Source organism: Budorcas taxicolor, chromosome 6, assembly GCF_023091745.1.
Source record: "Budorcas taxicolor isolate Tak-1 chromosome 6, Takin1.1, whole genome shotgun sequence".
NCBI classification, from domain to species: domain Eukaryota; kingdom Metazoa; phylum Chordata; class Mammalia; order Artiodactyla; family Bovidae; genus Budorcas; species Budorcas taxicolor.
In genome coordinates, this window is record NC_068915.1 from 68,991,186 (window position 1) to 69,010,515 (window position 19,330).

At 44.6% G+C, this 19,330-nt stretch overlaps 1 protein-coding gene and 1 non-coding gene across 2 annotated transcripts in view; one reads left to right on the forward strand and one right to left on the reverse strand.

The window, feature by feature from the left end:
* Positions 1-19,330, reverse strand: part of SCFD2 (sec1 family domain containing 2) — a 397,018-nt gene that overhangs the window by 110,848 nt on the left and 266,840 nt on the right. The window lies entirely within an intron of this gene.
* On the forward strand, positions 12,512-12,584 carry TRNAC-GCA (transfer RNA cysteine (anticodon GCA)). Its single transcript has one exon. It is a non-coding gene; the product is annotated as a tRNA-Cys (tRNA).

The following is a 19,330-nucleotide window of genomic DNA, read 5'->3' on the forward strand; positions in this document are numbered from 1 at the left end:
AGCTGTTCAGTAATAAATACTGGCATCCTTATTTGATAACTTATTGTTTGGATGTTACTTAGCCATTCTTTAAAAATGGATACATTTACAATATAGGTCAAAAGTGTCTCTCATTGTCAGTAGAAAGTCAACATCATTTTAAGAGAATATGCCTTGATTTTGCTTTACAGCCTCTTGATTTTTGGCCAGCTATGTGCTCTGACACTCTTCTACTGCTCTCTACTGTTCAAAATTATTCAGCAGCCAGCTAAGGTTGCACACATGGCAATCCACTAGGGAAGTAGCAACTCTACCTGCTATTTCAGCCTAACTTATTTTAGGGACATTCACATGACAGAAATATTCAAAATAATGATTCATGAGGTGTAACAAATATTTTAAAGCAAATCTATTTTCAAAGATGTCCACTGGGTGCTATTTACAATCACCATTCCCTACTCACTCTTAGAGAAGGTATTTTCGTTGAGTTCTAGTGTGAACTATTTGATCCTTTGCTTTGACAATGTAATGGTTTGACGCCTTTAACATAAAACCTGGATACTTGCTAGACAAGAGTCTATGGAAGTTCATAAGTAAAAGGACAAAAGGGCATGATGACTCTGCCTAGCCACCTAAGGGCACCAGAGCCCATAAAACCAAATTCCAATGCTCAATATGTACATCTGCCATTTTTCATACCTATAGAATTGGTTTTAAAAGGTATATATAACTAAAGTCACAGTGCAGCAGAAATTTGCAATAGGTAATATTTATGACTCTTCTTTTGGGCTAAATATTCTACAGCGGGGATGGAAAGCCATATTATGAGGCAGCTTAAATAATATAAAAACAGTTGTTGTGTGTGTACAACACACATATGCATGTGTGTGCAAATGTTCAAAGGAGATGTCTTTAGCTTAGTCAAGACATTTTAAATACCAAAATCTAACTTAAACTGCTTGAACAATCTACAGTTTCTAGACCATTGCTATTTTTCTTTATGCACAGAATAAAGTGGCCTGTAGATGGTCTGTCCTCTGTTCCAGGAACTGAGGGCTCAGTAACCACGATCTTTCAATGTGTGGATTCTAAGCACAAAATCCATTCAGATCATGAGAATGGTGACCTCTGCTGGGAAAATCAAGAGGAACCTCTCCTTTCCTTTGGCTTGGTCCCACTACCTGGAGTATGGAAAAGGAAACATTCACATCGTAGCCTGCCAGTAAACAGGTGCTTTCCATGACGGATGCTCTATCTGCTCTCATCTACCATGAAGAATTTAAATTTAGGCTGTTTGGTGAGCACTTATTTTCCTAAGAGAAAGCTCTCTCCAAATAATGACTCCACACAGCTTTTTGACTAAGTTCCTAGGGTTATCAGTTTGCCTCCTCTCTGCAGAGTGGTAGCAGTGCCTTGTGTCATGAAGGACTGCATCAACAGAGTCACGGACTTTTCACAGCATGTCTGAAGTCTGCTCATGGTTGCTTTTCCCGGGTTCCCAAACAGGAAGCCAGTGGAACAGGTTGTAATTATGACACCAGTTGGAAACTTATGCCAAAGGCACTTTTTCTAAAACTCTAACTTTGGAAGAGGAAGGGGCTGGGTTAGATACATTCATATTGAAAGGAAAGGGAGGAACATGTATAAAGTCAAAATCACTGACATAACAAGTTGGAGAGTTTTGAGTGCTGGTTTGTCTCTGGAGCACCTTTTTGTGCTGCTCTGTAAAATGATGACCTCAACACTATCACAAAGCCACCATTGTCCAGGGTGTCCTGCAAACTCACTGTGAGGATCCGACTCACTTTTAATTCTTATTAGGGAAACAAAAGAGCCAAAGGTGATTGACACTGAAATCAGACGCTCTCCAATGGGACTAGACTCATACCAGAGTCTGCAACTTACGAAGAATTAAGTTGTTCTGAAACTAAGGTCCTCTGGGGGCATCTATGACCTAAGAGTAACCATTATATGATAGGAAGAATGGGAAATTGCTTGTAAGCTGTGAATCCTAAATGGGTCTAAGTATTAATAGTTTTTCTGTTTGAATCAACAGTGACAAATCCTTAGGTCAGCAGAGGTCTGAGACTGTCTTTGCTCCTGAGAAGAACAGGAGAAGGGCGAACCGAGCCACATGCAACGTGCCAAGGACTCACCTGGAGTCTTCCCTTCTCATGAGTCATCTCAGGCTTCCCCAAATTGCTCTAACAGAGTGTACTGGGTTTTGTACCTTTCCTAATCATGTAGAAGATGGGAAAAATGATTCCACTTACTCGCCTACACTTTTTATGAGTTCAAAAAAAAAATGTGTGAAAGGAACTATCAAGACCTTTGAAAACTTATTAAGCTGAATTCTGTCACCAGTAAACACATTTACAGCTTTTTGGAACAGTTATGGAGAGGGACTTCCCTGGCAATCCGGCGGCTAAGATAAGTGCTCTCACTGCAGGGAGGCATGGGTTCAATCCTTGGGGAACTAAGATCCCACGTGCTGCACAGTGTGGTCTAAATAAGTAAATAATTTAAAAAGCTATGGCGAATTTTCAGCAGGGCATAGGCATTTAAAGACACAACTCATTCATTTAATTGGGAGCCATACTGCTAAATTTCAGACAATTTCATTTTTAAAGTTTCTATTGGGGTTTTAAGAGTATTGACCTTAAAATCCTTCTCTAATATTGTTCAACTGTATGACTGCTTCCTGGTAGTAGGGGTAAACCCTCACCCAATTTTTACCCAGTTCTGAAGAGCTGGGCATAATATTCATGATGTGTTTGTGAAAACATATGAACACATTCAGCCTTATTCCACAGAGCACAGATTTAGGATCTTTTCACTGGAGCAAAGTCATTTTGGTTATTTCCAATAAATATCTGTTTCATTTGTCATGGTGCTTAGCTTCATATTTTCCTAATTAGCCTTATGTTTTATCCTAATAGCCTTTGAAGTTACTGACGATTTCAAATGCATTTATGATAAAACACTAATATCATCTTTGTGACTGGGGACTTTGGTATTGATAAATCTTAGGATGTTTTAGAGTGGTGTCTAGTGAAAATTCTACCAAAATTAAAAAAAAAAAAAACGAAGGTAGTTTTATCTGATTAAGAGATCATCCCCTCAAAGGTGTCTGGAAAACTTCCTTTAGAAGGTTTCAAAATGCCAGATGCAAGTATTTTTGTTTTAAAAAAACAAATAGATCAGGAACACAAACATCAAATGTTTATGATGTTAGAAGACCCACGTATTTGTCTGGAATTCTGGGTTAGAGTTAGCAGGTTAGTGTCGAGTTAGGTTTTAAAAAGTTTCTCCAAATATGTAACAGATGACACTCTGCAATTTCAACTATATTCACCCATTCTAGAGCAAAGCCCTAAACACACTTGGGGAATTTCCAATCAGATCAGACAAACACCAGAGAGAGCGGGTTGGGGCTGGGAATTTTTTCAAATGCTGAAACAATCGCCAGAAAACAATTTCTCCTTAGACACTGAGTGGGCAGAAGGGGTGCACAATTCCTCTTAAGATTCTGCTTTTGCTCTGGTCCCTGCCTGACATCTGGGAGGAGCATAGGGAAGCCGGCTTGGTCTAGCCACTGCCCTCAGATTCTGGGGGTGCCTGAGGGTGGAGGCTGGACTCCAAATCCTCCCTCTACAGCTGCTCCTCTTTGCATCTTGGGGGAGGTACCATCTTTCCCTCTTCTTCTCCCTTCTCTGGGCCATTTACAAGGGAAAAAAGTACAAAGTTTTCCATTGCAGGTGACAAATAAGGTTTTTCAACTTCTTGCACTTTTCACTTTCTATATCAAGGTAAAGATTGCTGATTAGAATTGAACTCTGCCATTTTGTGGCTAATAATGAGTTCTAGCCTGACTCTGAATTTGTGATACAAGTTAATAAGTATTCTGTCAGCAACCACTGTGTGCTGGGTACTGTAGGGATTGCAAAGATAAATAATCACCATTCCTCATCTCAGGAAGTTTAGAGATATGTGTGGGATGATAAAAGTACCTCATTTAAGTTTTAAAATTTCTAAACTACAAGGTGGAATTCAGTATTAGTGACGAGAGGGAGTGAAAAAAGTCTGAACCAAATGAAATTGCTAACATTTGAACATTCTTCTAGCCTAAAAAAATCAAAATTTTCATGGCTTAACAATACTTTGTGAGTATTTAGAGCTTGATACATAATGCTTTGTAACTTAGTTGCAAACACAATTGTTTGAAAGGATTTTAAAATGAATGCTTACGTGTCACCTCCCTCTCCCTTCATTGCTTCATGATTTGTTTTCTAAACCACCGATGAGCAAACTCATTGTAAAATGGCCATCCCTTCCTGCTCAAGACAGCACTGCAAGATCTGCTCTACTCTGCCTGCTGCTGCTGCTGCTGCTGTTAAGTCGCTTCAGTCGTGTCTGACTCTGTGCGACCCCAAAGACGGCAGCCCACCAGGCTCCCCCGTCCCTGGGATTCTCCAGGTAAGAACACTGGAGTGGGTTGCCATTTCCTTCTCCAATGCATGAAAGTGAAAAGTGAAAGGGAAGTCGCTCAGTCGGGTTCGACTCTTGGCGACCCCATGGACTGCACCTACCAGGCTCCTTCGTCCATGAGATTTTCCAGGCAAGAGTACTGGAGTGGGGTGCCATTGCCTACTCTGCCTACCCTACCCTATTGCCCGCTCCCCCTTTTGAAATCTCTCGGGCACAGGTTTCTGTAGAGTTTCTCTTTCAACAGAGCCTGTGGAAAGGTGAGCCATTTCATCTGAGGAGGGGAACCTTTCAGAAACTGGGGATTAGCAATCTGCCAATATCTGACTCTTTGCAACCCTATGGACTATAGCCCACCAGGCTCCTCTGTTCATGGGGTTTTCCAGGCAAGAATACTGGAGTGGGTTGCCATTTCCTCCTCCAAGGGATCTTCTTGAGCTAGGGATCGAACCTGTGTCTCCTGCATGGGCAGGTGGATTCTTTACCACTGAGCCACCTGAGAAGCTCCAATATCATTAAGCCTCTTATAAATCAGAATAATTGGTAAATTCTTGGCTGTACTAACTCTAAGCAATAGCATTTCTGCTCATTCATCGATCTCCATCTTTTCATGTATTTGAATTATTCTCCATGCTTTTTGCACTATTAACTGAGTAGGTGGTGGCACACACAACTCCTATCCCTAAAAGAGAGGCAGAAAAAAAAAACAAAACACCACGATGCAGCTGCTCCTAACCGCTGACCAATACAGCACAGCATTTCTCCACACTGAAGGACCCACAGGTGATCTCCAGGGATATGGGGGTCTCAAAAGCCCCTGCCAAAGTGCACATGAGAAAAAAGGCAGGTTGATACAGCTGCCAAGACCAAACAGTGTCAGATCCGCTCATCACTGTGTCGGCGAGGCAAGAGTTTCCCTACACCCTGCCCCTCTGCTATCTCTCAGAACTTTGCAGGTGCTGGACAGTGCAGATTTTCAGCTATGGGAGGAGGAGGAGGAATCTTAGAGGAGGGAAGAGAGAGGCAACCAGCCGCACCTCCCTTCTTCAACTGCAGGAGGCAGAAACTGGGAGAGAAAGAATGCCTAAACTTTAAATCAAGTTTGAAGCTTTGACTATTCCATGGGATTAGACACATAAATTACTAAATTGAGACCATTTATATTTCCTAAGGGGGACCATAAAACTTATGGACTTGCCCAATACTCATCCAAAGATAGGGAAAGAACTAGACCTCACTGAAAAACTGAAAGTAACACGGAGAAACAAAGTAAGATTGCTTTATGATCTGACCTCCCTTGTGAGCCATGATTATTCAACATATTAGTTACATGATTTACAGGGCCTATACAACCTGGGGGTCTAGTGAGGATATAAGTGCGGATCATCAAGACCGGGAGGAAATGGTTACTGTTATTGTTTAGGATTTTCAATATCAATAAATCAAGCTTCAACTATGTAACACTGGTTTTTATAGTGTCATTTCCACTTATCTCTTTACCTTAATCTTAAGGTATAGATTTAGACATCTTCTGAAGGATGGCAAACCTCCATTTTAATAGCATTTCCTTATGTCTGTGGCTGAACTGACTTCCTTTCTATATTGATTTTCATTTAGGTACATTAATCCAGGGCACTATAGGAATACATTTCCCTTTAGTTTGCGATACACTAATCCCAGTATGCTTTCTCAGCAGTGACAGATTTCATTTTCTTGGGCTCCAAAATCACTGCAGACGGTGACTGCAACCATGAAATTAAATGATGCTTGCTCCTTGGAAGGAAAGCTATGACAAACCTAGGCAGCATGTTAAAAAAGCAGAGACATCACTTTGCTGGCAAAGGTCCATATAGTCAAAGCTATAGTTTCTCCAGTAGTCACGTACAGATATGAGAACTGGACCATAAAGAAGGCTGAATGCCGAAGAATTGATGCTTTTGAATTGTGGTGCTGGAGAAGACTCTTGAAAGTCCCCTGGACAGTCAATTCTAAAGGAAATCAACCCTGAATATTCATTGGAAGGACTGATGTTAAAGCTGAAGCTCCACCGATACTCTGGCCACTTGATTTGAAGAGCCAACTCATTGGAAAAGACCCTGATGATGGTAAAGATTAAAGGCAAAAGGAGAAGGGGGCAGCAGAGGATGAGATGGTTAGACAGCATCACCGACTCAATGGACATGAATCTGAATAAACCCTGGGAGATAGTAAAGGACGGAGGAGACTGGTGTGCTACAGTCCACAGGGTCACAAAGAGTCAGACACGACTTAGTCACTGAACAACAACAACAAGCATGCTTACTCATGTGATTTTTCCCCTTTTCCTCCTTGATTTAATCTTGCCACTCTCTTCTCTCCTTTCCTTGTTGATGCAATGATGCTTTTACTTGACTATAAAGATGTATATCACTAGTTTCTGTTGCATGAAAATAATAATAGCTAAAATTTATTGACCATCTACTTGTTCCAAATGCTTTACTGTATTTTTATCTCTAATAGGTATAATGATCTCCGGGGGCAGTGGGCGGGGAGTAGCAGTATCCCCATTTTACAGTGGGAGGAAATGAAATTTCAGACAGGCCAAGTTAGCCATTCCAGTTCATAAAGTTAACACATCAGGGAGCCTGGACTCTCACCCGAGTATGTCCACTCCCCAGGCTCATTTGTTTATGGAAGACAAACAGAGTTGGGTGTCGTAAGAATGGAACAGAAAACTTAATGATGTTTCTATTCCATGAATGACTATGGATTATTTGACTAGTCTTTTAATCTCTTCTGGTGGCTCAGATGGTAAAGAATCCACCAGCAATGCAGACCTGGGTTTGATTCCTGGAAGATCCCCGGGAGAAGGGAAGGGCTAACCACTCTAGTATTCTTGCCTGCAGAATCCCATGGACAGAGAAGCCTGGCAGGATGTGTCCATGGGGTTGCAGAGTCAGACGTGACTGACTGGCTAAGCATAGCACATGGTGAAACAAAAACCATGCTATATCTTATCTGTAAATATATCTTAAAGGGATATCATGAGTCAGATATACCACTGCTAATAAAGCAGACTAAAGAGAGATGATGCAAACAGTCTTATTAACAGCATAACTCCAGTTTTTCTCTACTCATACCATAATTTCCTTTATACTATTATATTATATCATATCAAATTATTTCAGCATTTGAAATGCCACAACTTAGGAGTTCAATTTATTATAAAGATACTCCATAAATTTCCCTAGTTTGTCTATTTCAAATATATTGTAGAAAAAAGAGAAAAGAATATAACAGTCATGGAATGCTTATGGTAGTGACTTTAGAGGAGCTCAGTAATCTCTATCAGGCAAAACAGTTACTCCTTGGTTTATAAAAATAGCCATAATCTAATATGTGTTCTCCATTTATGCACTGATTTATATTCTTCTCAACTTTCTGTTTCCATTTTGCTTATTCCACTTTTTTCCTAATGTGCCTGATGTATTTTGTTTACTCAAAATTCAGCCTTTTCGTTGGTGGACAATGCCATCTCTCTCTCTCTGTATCCTCTTTCCCCTCGCCTTCTGATGCCCACTTTCTGCCCTCTCTGCTCACGTGTTTCCAGCCCAGTTGCTCACCTCCCGTTATGTTTTCCTTCCCTGACTTGCCTCCTCTGTCTTCACAGTTAACATTCTGGCATTGATTCCCTCCCTCTCATCCTTCATGCCTCCTTCAACTTTTCTTCATTAATGCTGAACTTATAAATCGCCTCCAAGTGATCTATCATTTATCCAAACATGCTCAGTTAATCTCCTGCCACATCTCACAGACAGTAGTGAACTGTGACAGGCAAACTTATCCTGCTCATTTATTATCCTCTTTGGAGAAGTGCTGAAGCAGGGGGTCAGAAGTGAAGGAGACATCCTGCCTGATTCAGCAGCTCCTGAAGGGGGAGCGAGTGATAGTTAATAAGAAAGCTGTCTTCTTATATCTAAGGGTGATTGCAAATGTTTCTAAAGAGACAAAGTTGCTGCAAAACCGAATGATAGCAATCTCTGTACGCCCAAGGCGTTTCCTTAGTTTTATCACTACAATTAATAATAACTTATTATTGTGTACTTACAAGGCATCAGCTCTGTTCTATTAAAAGTGAATGAGCAAATTCAGGGCTCTTAACACAGCTGAGCAGTCTGTTACCGTGCTGAGGAATCCAGCAGAGAGGAGAGTTGAGGCTGCTTATTGAACTGTAGGTAAAAGCTACTGTTATTCCATTTTTCAGATGAAGAAGATGACGCACAGACGAGTTAAGTAATTTGCTCCAAAATGGAAGAGCCATGTAAATTACAAAGTTAAAATGGGGCCTTTAATACATTTTAACAATTATATAACCTATCATGCTGTATACTAGTCCCTTACTAAACAGTAAGCAAATTGAGGACAGGCACTCGGTCCATCTTGTTCACCCCTGTAGCTATTATTTTTGGAATGAATGAAAAAATAAAGGGTAAAAGTCATGAAACACCAAAAGGATTGATTTTTCCAACAAAAGAGACATACAATGATCTTAACTGTAAGATCTCACCGTTTTAACTCTTAAGCATTAGTTCTCTCTTTACGTCAGAACAGGGCTGAGGTGACCAGGGCGAGTGTGGGAGGGTTTGGACACCTACTCTTGAACTTGGAATAGACGTGGCTGCGGGGGAGCAATGCAAGGCAGGCCTCTGATATGCAGTCAGGACATCATGGTGATGGGGGTGGAAAGTAGGCGGGAGGAAGGAGGGATGTCCAGTAAGGAGTACTGGGGAGTACCCCGGAGGCTGAGCAGAGCTGGCGACAGGAAAGCCTGTTTACAGGTGATACAGGGAGACTCGGGAGACACACTGCTGCTGTCCCCTGTGCTTACGGAGAGGCAAGTTCAGCAATAGTGGCGACCGTGCCTTAGATGAGTATCAGTGTCAGGCCCTGCCTACTAGAGGTGTTTTTTCATCTGCAGCAGAACCTCTGTGATCAATACTACTATTCCTCCCATTTCAAGCTGAGGAAACTGAAGCTAAGCAAGCGGGCAGGGTTTTATGGACAGTGAAAGGCAGATTGACTCTGAATTCATTCCCAGATCTGCTGATTTCAAAGTTCATATGCTTCCCCTTCACTTTAGGAGGAGAGGCTGGGGTTCAAGTGGAGACCCTTTGGGATCAGGGTTCAAGGGAGAGCTTCTGCCACAACGAATACTAGCAGGGAAGGTTCAGGGTTGGAGGACCAGGAAAAATCACAGACTTTTGAGGATGACCTCAGCCTTGGGGAACAAGACTGGCACCCTTAACTTGGGGTAAGGTCAGGGGAGAGGATTTGATCACCAAAGACAGATGAGGAGTCTGGTTATTACTTCTGCACTTCTGAGCAGAACCAGCCTCAAGGTTACTTGGCTTGGCTCCACCCATCCGCCAAGTGAGGGAAGTGCCTTTGATTCTCTCTGGTTCTGAAAACTGGAGTGGAGTTGTTGCTGTGTAGTCCTGTGCTGGCAGGAAGTCATTCTGGCCTGAAAACGTTGAGTTCAGATGGTTCTCTGCCAGTATTTGTCCCGAAGCTCTCTCAAGTCCTTCTGGAATGAGGCAGGCTATGAACTTAACAAATGTACATGTCCCCAAGCAGCCTGAAAAAGTGTGTGCATTTTTCTTAAGTACTTTTTGTCTTTAATTGGATCTTTTATTTATGTGCTGCAACTAAATCATCAAAATATTCACTACAATGCATGTCTGAAAGTAGCTCTGTGTTTTGGCTTCAACTATGTTCATAAGCTCATAATTTTTTACATATGCTGTCTCTCTCCTCAAAATGACTGCTTCAAGAAAACTGAAGACACAGAGACAGTGGCAAGGGGCTGGCACACACAGGCTGTTGGTCAAAACAAAATGCCATGCTGCACAGTGTGGGGAGATGCAGACAATATTGCTGGATTTGTACCCCCAAGTCTCCAAACTACAATCATAATAACTGGTCATAAGAGGCTTTCGTGGTGGCTCAGTGGTAAAGAAACCGCCTGCCAAAGCAGGGGACACGGGTTTGATCCCTGATCCAGGAAGATCCCACATGCCACAGAGCAACTAAGCCTGTGCAGCACAACTATCGGGTCTGTGCTCCAGAGCTTGGGAGCCGCAGCTACTAAAGCCTGAGTCCCTAGAGCCTGTGCTCCCCGAGGAGCCACCGCAATGAGAAGCTCAAGCACCACAATGAAGAGCAGCCTCAGCTCGCTCCAACTGCAGAAAGCCCACGTGCAGCAACGGAAACCCAGCACAGTCACAAATAAACAGATTAATAAAATTACTTTATAAAAGCACCATAAAGTCAATGGAAATCATTTAAACTCTCTAGGACAGGTACTTTTGTTTGGACATTGAAATTATTTAGAGTGCTTTGTCCTTGACAACAAACACTGTCAGGAGAAGAGCTGGAGATAGGAGGAGTGTGGGAAATTCTTGGGGTGTCAAATAGATAGCCAGCGGCCCAAACTGTGGGTCTGCTGGCAGTGCTGAGGAGAGGGGCTGAGGACACAGACCAGCCTTCTGCCGCCCCCGCGCCCCCATCCCCGGTCTGGCCTCCTTGTCTGGAGGCTGGCCCTGCTCTCGACAACTGGGTTTGGAGCAGGCAGCACCCTCAGGCCAGTGGCTCCCCTGAATGGCTGGAGGGAAGGATGACAAATACCCCAGGGCTGTGGATCCCAGTCGGGGGTACCTGAGGAAGCCCAGGTATTCTGGACACGTCTTGGATGGACCATGACCAAACAGACAGGATCCTTATTTTTTTGTCATGCTGCTGTGTTACTAGAGATTTCTGCAGAGCCCTAACATTTCACTAATATCTTACACTGCCTCTGGCCACCCTGAAATTATGACAGGGGAAGAGAAAAGGACTGGAGACTTGGCCAGAGAACTGGATTCTACTTCTGGCCCTGCTACCACTGACCTCATGTGGGTTCATTAAACCCTTTGGCATCGGTGTTCTTATCTCTCAAAGGTAGAGGATGGATGCAAGCCCCGGTGGTCAGCGAAGAGCCTGACATCATCTAGCCCATTTGACACGTGGAACTGAGCAGGGCGGAAGCCGAAGCATCACACATCCTGCTCCCCTGGAACCCGGGTGCTGGGGCCCGCGCTCTGTCTCCTGAGCCCCCCTGCCTCCTCCTCCCCATTCCACACCCAGCCACACTGTCATTAGGTGAAGTCCTGTCTGCCTGTGAGACTCCATAGAACCACGGACACGCACGTCATTTCTGCCCTGAGTGTTGACAACACAAAGGCATCCACTCATCATCACTAAGAGAGGAGTGAGAGTTTCTGCATACTATCATAAAGCATATTTACCATAATCATGACCAACATCAACATAACAAACACTTCCTAACACCTACTATGTTTATGATACCACCACCATCTGTTACTAGGGAAGAACAGGATATTGACTAGAGCTCAAAATCATTTTTATTGACCTCTAATAATATCACCTGTAAGAAAGGAAGCAAACTGGTACCATAAGTAACTATTGTGTTTACTTGTGTTTCCTCTTCTAGATTCAGCTTCGTAAAGGCAAGGACTGCATGGACCGCTGTTTGGGCAGCACTTATTTAATTAGCACCATGACTGGTCTCCGTAAGACAGAAAGAAAAATAAAACTTTGATCTCCTTCACACCTTTTCCAACAAAGCCCTGCCTGCTTTGAGGAACTAACAGCTCTCTGGATTCACCTCCAAGGAAAGGGGCAAAGACAGCAAGCGTGGCAGCATGAGAAGGATAGAGGGGAGGGGTCTGAAGTACTCCAGGTCTGCAGCGGGGAGGGTGGATGTAAGCAGATCACTGTGGTCTTCCTCGCACAGTGCCAGTGCAAAGCATACCGTCCTCTACACAACCTTCGGAGGCTGCCCCATGCCCCCGGCTCTAGAACCCGGCGAGGCAGGGGACTCAGAAGCTGGAAGCAGGACAGGCCCTGCTGATGGTAGTCCAGACACTGAGCTGAGGTCTCTCCCCACCCCGGATCTAGCCAGAGCGGCACTCTGGTTGCATTTAGCCTCTACTGAGGCTAAAAAGACTTTTTCCTGGTGTCTCAGTTGGTAAAGAATCTGCCTGCAATGCAGGAGACCCAGGTTCGATCCCTGGGTTGGGAAGATCTCCCGGAGGAGGGCATGGCAACCCACTCCAGTATTCTTGTCTGGAGAATCCCCATGGACAGAGGACAGGCCCTTTACAGGGACTACAGCAGGCTACAGTTCAATCCCTAGCAGGCTGTCCACGGAGTCACAAAGAGTTGGACACGACTGAGCGACTAAACCACCTGTGGCTAAACAACATTACACAGAAGCCCTGGGCCTGCCTTTGAGTTGCTTTCTTCCCCCACCTTTGGTTAAAAGTGAGTAAGTCCCAAACAAAAGGTCACTGTGGATTGCCCAGACGCTTGCTCACACGTTCACCACTCTGAGTCAGATTGGGACCAGGCTTATTATCTGAATTTTTAAATGCTGAAGGAGACAGAGGGGCCTGCGAGGTCATGCTGACATTCCAAGCTCTCTAGACTTGCGTACCCACTGTCTCCTGGAGCGGGAGTAAAAAGGTCTTGGGGCTCTGATGCGCGGATGGTAACAGGGCAATGATGAAAGCCCTCCAGTTGGAGACAACTCCCCTCGGCCTCACTCCAGCCTCTGTCCTGTTTCCTGCGCGCAGCATATTGGAGACACATTGGGGTTATTTTCCCTTTTAAAAATGCTGTTTTATGTTTCAGCTTTCAAGATGTGCTAGTTTCTGCATCACAGTATCTTCACATACCGACTCCATGTGCTTCACGTTCATGCGGAGAGAGCCCGCTCTGTCCTCTCCTTCTAAGGCATCAAAGGGAAGGTGCTGGCGTAGGGGCTAAGTGGCTATAGGGGTGTATGGGGTTTGGGGTGAGAAGAGGGAGAATGCAATGAAATTATGACTAATTTGGCCCATTTCATCCCAGAAAACCAGAACCCTGTGAATGATTTATGATTCTCCTGACCTCCACAGAAATGCAGATTGTGGTGCCTGCCAAGAACAAATGAAGCTGTCTGCATCTGTTACTCTTCCCAATCAAGCAAACCTCCTTGTGTGAGGAAGGAGAAAGGTCAGCAGCCAGGACAAAGGATCAGCCCAAGAGAAGGAGGAGATAAGGCTGCATTCCAGGGCTTCTACCAGAAAAGCCATTTACTGGAGGCACAATCGGGTTACTTTTCAAAACCCAGGCTGAGGACTTGGTTGCATTTGTGCATCTAAGACACTCAGGACGGCAGCGTCACCAGGCACATTTCAGACGTCTAACCTGTACCTGGCTTCAGGGGCATGCGTGACTTCAGGTCAGCTATGGACTAGGTTCGGCTCAGGGGACTGTGACCTTCTTCCCCAAAACCAAGGACCCCTCCCTCCTATAGCATATAGGTATGTTATGTTTACGACTGTGTCCCTCTGAGCCCACTCGAAGTTGTTACTGTTGGCACCATACATAGCTTTTGAAGGTGGCTCATGATAAGAGACTAAATCCCCCTTATTCATTCTCAAATGCATATTCATGAAAATGAAAGGGAATATTAATCTCAAAAGAGCTGTCTTGGCTTTCCTAGTGCCTACTCCTTCATCAGCATCAATCCCACTTACGTTTCTCGAGCATCTCCTACGGCTTTGATTATGGTTCTAAGCAGCGCGTCTAAGGGGACAGGCAATGCAAAGACAATCCCTGTCTCTGGACTTGAGCACCTACAAACAAATAACATAAATACTAGGTCCTACCTGTATCTTGAGTTCTACAAGGACAGAGACCTTCTTCTTTCTCTCTGCCACCCCTTCTTTCTCTCCTTCACATCACCTGCCAGGCACTGTTCTTGGTGCTAGAAGCACAGCAATAAACAAAAGAATCTCTGGCCTTCTGAGGCATAGGCTCTAGAGCTATTTAATACAGTAGTCATCAGCCACATGTAACTAGTTAAATGTAAATTTAAATGAATGGAATTATATACTTATTTCCTCAGTCGCACTAGCCACACTTCAAGTGTTCCATAGGCACAGGGGGCTGGGGACTTCGAGAGTGGGCGGTGTCGATGCAGAACACGTGCACTGTCACCCGCAGCTGCATTAGGCCGTGGTGCACTGGAGTCTTAGTTGTGATCAGGTCTTTGGTGTCTCACACTGTGCTGGGCACACAGTAGGTACTATTAGCAGCTACTACGTGTTAAGGCAGTGTGAGAAGTACAACAATAAAGATACGTCCCAGTACATAAATATCAGAGAAGGAAATATTTTACATAACAGGATGGGGGTCAGGGAATATCCTCCAGAGGAGAGAGGAATTGGTGATAGGCTTTGAAATATGTTAGAAGTTTTTATATACGTTTGATCGACAAAGGCAGCTTCCCACAATTCGAAGGGGAAAGTGGAAGGGGATTCCTTTCCATGTTGAATGACCACTTTAAGCACTGTTCAGCTGCTCCTTGGACGGGGTAGGCTGCAAAATGCAGGGGAAGAGGAAAAGGCCACAATAGCAGCTTTCAAACTCCCAAGGAATTCTCATTAGGAGGAAGTAAACAAAAGCATGGCCTCCCTATTTTAGGAAATAGACAGTTTGCAGTAAATGCCTGGAATAGTGCTGGTTTTTAAGTATCACTATATGCCTCGAAATGAATGCTCTACGAGGCCTCCCTTTTAATCAGCAAATATGCTAGTCAGAGCCTTCCATAAAAAGAAACAGTACTTAGGTGTCCACTCCTTAGCCACGAAGGAAACTGAATGACAACGTACACACGCCATGCGGTCAGCGACGGAGACCTCTGGGGTCTCATTCAGAATCACACTCATCTAGAGCCGTCTGATTCTGTGAGTGTCTCAGCTACACGAGAGCCAGACGGCTGGGAGGTATGGAAGAAAGACGTAAACAAGCAGCGCATAGAGGTCAGGTCAGGCTGACTTCAGCTACCAATGTCTACTCACCAGAAAAGCATGAAGTCAACCTGGCTGGACCTGTGTAAAGGTGACCAGGCAGCCGACCAGACACCCACCGTCTATCACTAACACTTCACATGCCAGGCGTCACTGAATGCATTTAGTTCCAACGACAACCCTACGAGAGGGGTACCCTTATGATTCCTCTTGACAGACGAAGGAACTGAGGTACAGAGAGGCGAAGTGACTTGCCCAAGGTCACACAACTAACTGGCAAGTGGTAGAGCAAGCTCCGGGAGTTGGTGATGGACATGGAAGCCTGGCAGGCTTCCGTCCACGGGGTTGCAGAGAGTCAGACATGACTGAGAGACTGAACTGAACTGAACTGAGCTGGAATCTGAAAGTATTGATCATATGCCAAGTGTGGTTGGGGAGAGACAGGCCAAAGAGGGCAGAATGGTAGGAAGGTTCGACCCTTGCTTATACTGGTGGGGGCATCCTAAAAACTTTCCAGGGTGGTTCCCCTGCCCAAATCCCTGAGGACAGGTGATACACCACCAGGAATGAGGAAGGTAGAGTTAGGAAAATCACTCATCACCCGATTTTTAAGTCTGATATATCCTTTTTTGCCTCCTAAAATCTCAGTGCTCTCGGGAGAGATGGGGATTTCTATTCCACTTTGGTCAAGACTGCACTCCCTGAATCCATAGAGGCCAAGGGAACAGATGCTGATGAGATCTGCAAATTCTGTACTTTTCCATGAAGTCCCAAGGGGTATGAGCAAGAGTGACCCATCACAGCAGATCTCTGCTGGCAGGAAAGCCCCTGGCTTGCCTGATGGAGGTCTGGCATCTGATCCTGCTCAGCCAGGACCAAGAGCTCCAACTGTTGGCCAGTGCCGCAGCCCCAGCCACTGACAGTGTTTCCAACTCATGAGGGGGCGTTCATGTGCCCGCCCATTAAACTGAGAGGGCTGCAGGTACCACTGACCCTTCATCTTCCTTTAGCCTATAATCAGTAGGTATGCCAACTACAGCCTTACAAATACACCAGCCCCCTGGCTAAGGAAAGATGATTCATTTTCCTAAACCGGCATCTATCTCTTGAAGTCGTTTTGTCCCATAAAGAAGAGTCAAACTGTAATAAGATGAATTAATAAAACCTGCAATCAAAGACAGGTAAAGAATATCATGCCTAAATAAATAAAGATTTATGTGCCCTTAGAGTCAGGCACGACTGAGCGACTAGACTGAACTGAACATGATGAAGCAAGCTTCTTAGCTGTACTTTATGATAACATGCAGATTCTACTGAGATGGCCCACATTCTAAGTGCATTCGCAAAAGCAAAAGGCATGATCCCAAACAGGGCATTCTGCTGTGCACCTGCCTTAGAGGAAGCACTCCTGCCTGCCATGCTCTACACTCCAGGAGAAAAGAGGAAGAAGAGGGGGCCCCCAGCTCTGTGTGTTCCTGGCAGAACCTTTCCCTTCCTCCATCTCTGCCCCACCTTCCACACCCAGGTTTCCACTACTGCAACTGCTTTGAAGACCATTAGGACTAACTCCAACATATCCAGCACCCCTTTTTATATCTGTCACCCAAGGATCCCAGTTATCCCTCATCTTGCCTGTTTCTAATATGGCCCTGCACACCCCCACTCTGCCTCCATTTCCTTCTCCTGCCCAACTTCCAAATCCCTGTGCCTTCTAGAACCTATGTCATTCAGCAGCAAGAGCCTCTGTATTCTCAACTTCCACTTTGAAACATTGCTTCACCTTGCTGCTCTTCCAAAGAGTAGGCTCTCCCCTTTCCCACCACCCTCTCAAGCAGTGGCTGCTTCCTTTCCTACGAACTTCACAGCACTGGGCCTACAGGGGATGTGGATTCTCCTTTAGTTGGAAGCAGTGGTGATGCTGCTCAAACCTCATCTAGCTGGAGAAACAGGTGTTCACATGGGAAATGACCAAAGGCACGTGAATGCTCTCTAAAAGGCTACACATCAGAATCACTCTTATTCAAGGGTCCCAGACCCAATGCTCCTGAGGATGGGAAAGAGCATTTATGTAGGACCAAATGGGAATACCAGATCACCTAACCTGCCTCTTGAGAAATCTGTATGCAGGCCAGGAAGCAACAGTTAGAACTGGACATGGAACAACAGACTGGTTCCAAATAGGAAAAGGAGTACCTCAAGCCTGTATATTGTCACCCTGCTTATTTAACTTCTATGCAGAGTACATCATGAGAAACGCTGGACTGGAAGAAACACAAGCTGGAATCAAGATTGCTGGGAGAAATATCAATAACCTCAGATATGCAGATGACACCACCCTTATGGCAGAAAGTGAAGAGGAACTAAAAAGCCTCTTGATGAAAGTGAAAGAGGAGAGTGAAAAAGGTGGCTTAAAGCTCAACATTCAGAAAACGAAGATCATGGCATCCAGTCCCATCACTCCATGGGAAATAGATGGGGAAACAGTGTAAACAGTGTCAGACTTCATTTTCTTGGGCTCCAAAATCACTGCAGATGGTGATTGCAGACATGAAATTAAAAGACGCTTACTCCTTGGAAGAAAAGTTATGACCAACCTAGATAGCATTCAAAAGCAGAGACATTACTTTGCTGACTAAGGTCCGTCTAGTCAAGGCTATGGTTTTTCCTGTGGTCATGTATGGATGTGAGAGTTGGACTGTGAAGAAGGCTGAGCGCCGAAGAATTGATGCTTTTGAACTGTGGTGTTGGAGAAGACTCTTGAGAGTCCCTTGGACTGCAAGGAGATCCAACCACTCCATTCTGAAGGAGATCAATCCTGGGATTTCTTTGGAAGGAATGAAAGCTGAAACTCCAGTACTTTGGCCACCTCATGCGAAGAGTTGACTCATTGGAAAAGACTTTGATGCTGAGAGGGATTGGGGGCAGGAGGAGAAGGGGATGACCCAGGATGAGATGGCTGGATGGCATCACTGACTCGATGGACGCGAGTCTGAGTGAACTCCAGGAGTTGGTGATGGACAGGGAGGCCTGGCATGCTGCGATTCATGGGGTCGCAAAGAGTCGGACACGACTGAGTGACTGAACTGAACTGAAACTGAGCAGAGATCCCCAGCCTACCTTGTGAGCTGGAGAACACATCCCCACCTCAACGGGGTAGCTCCTACTGACCTTGGGCCAACCGCGGCCATGGCCTTTGGGCCCCAATAACCAGATGATTTATTTTTTCAAGAGACATAGAAATGCAGATTCTAAAGTGACATGTGAATTTTAAGTGATAATTGGTGATTCAAAAACTTAAAAAAACACTGTGAGAGGTAACTTAGTATAGTGTTAAGGGCATAGATTCTAGAGCTAGGCAGATTAGGTTTACATCCTAGTTCCAGAATTTACTATTGGTGTGTCCCAGGACAAGCTACCTAACTTCTCTGAGTCAGCATCTGTATTTGTAAAAGGAAGATAATAACTGTGCTACCTGTTAACTTTATACTCTGCTTAACAGTGCCTGGAAGCATTCTATAAAATTATGGTAACTGGCCAATAGTGGCTAGTCAGGTTGCCAACTGGCAAACTCCACTCATTAGCCTTCCTTCCTGCACACCCATGAGACAGCAGCCACACATGTGAAGAGCATTAGTCTTAGTGCAGTTAAGTCGGTATACAAGATGGCATTTTTAGGCGCTGATGAGTGGGACAGAGTATAATGGCAAGCAGATCTCAAGAAGAGATTCATGTGGAATGGAGATTGTTCCTGAAGAAGGTGAGCCTGTGCCAGGCTCCACTGAATGGTGCTATTCATTAGACCTCAAGAAAGACAGAAGAAGTTACAGGCAGGTGGGTATGTGAGTCAGCGTCTCTGCAGGAAAGAGACAACACAGTCAAACTGGGTGAGATGTGGAGAGTTTCAGAAAAGGACTATTTACAAAGATGTGGGCAGGGCTAACGGAAAATAACAAGTAGAAGTAAGGCACTAG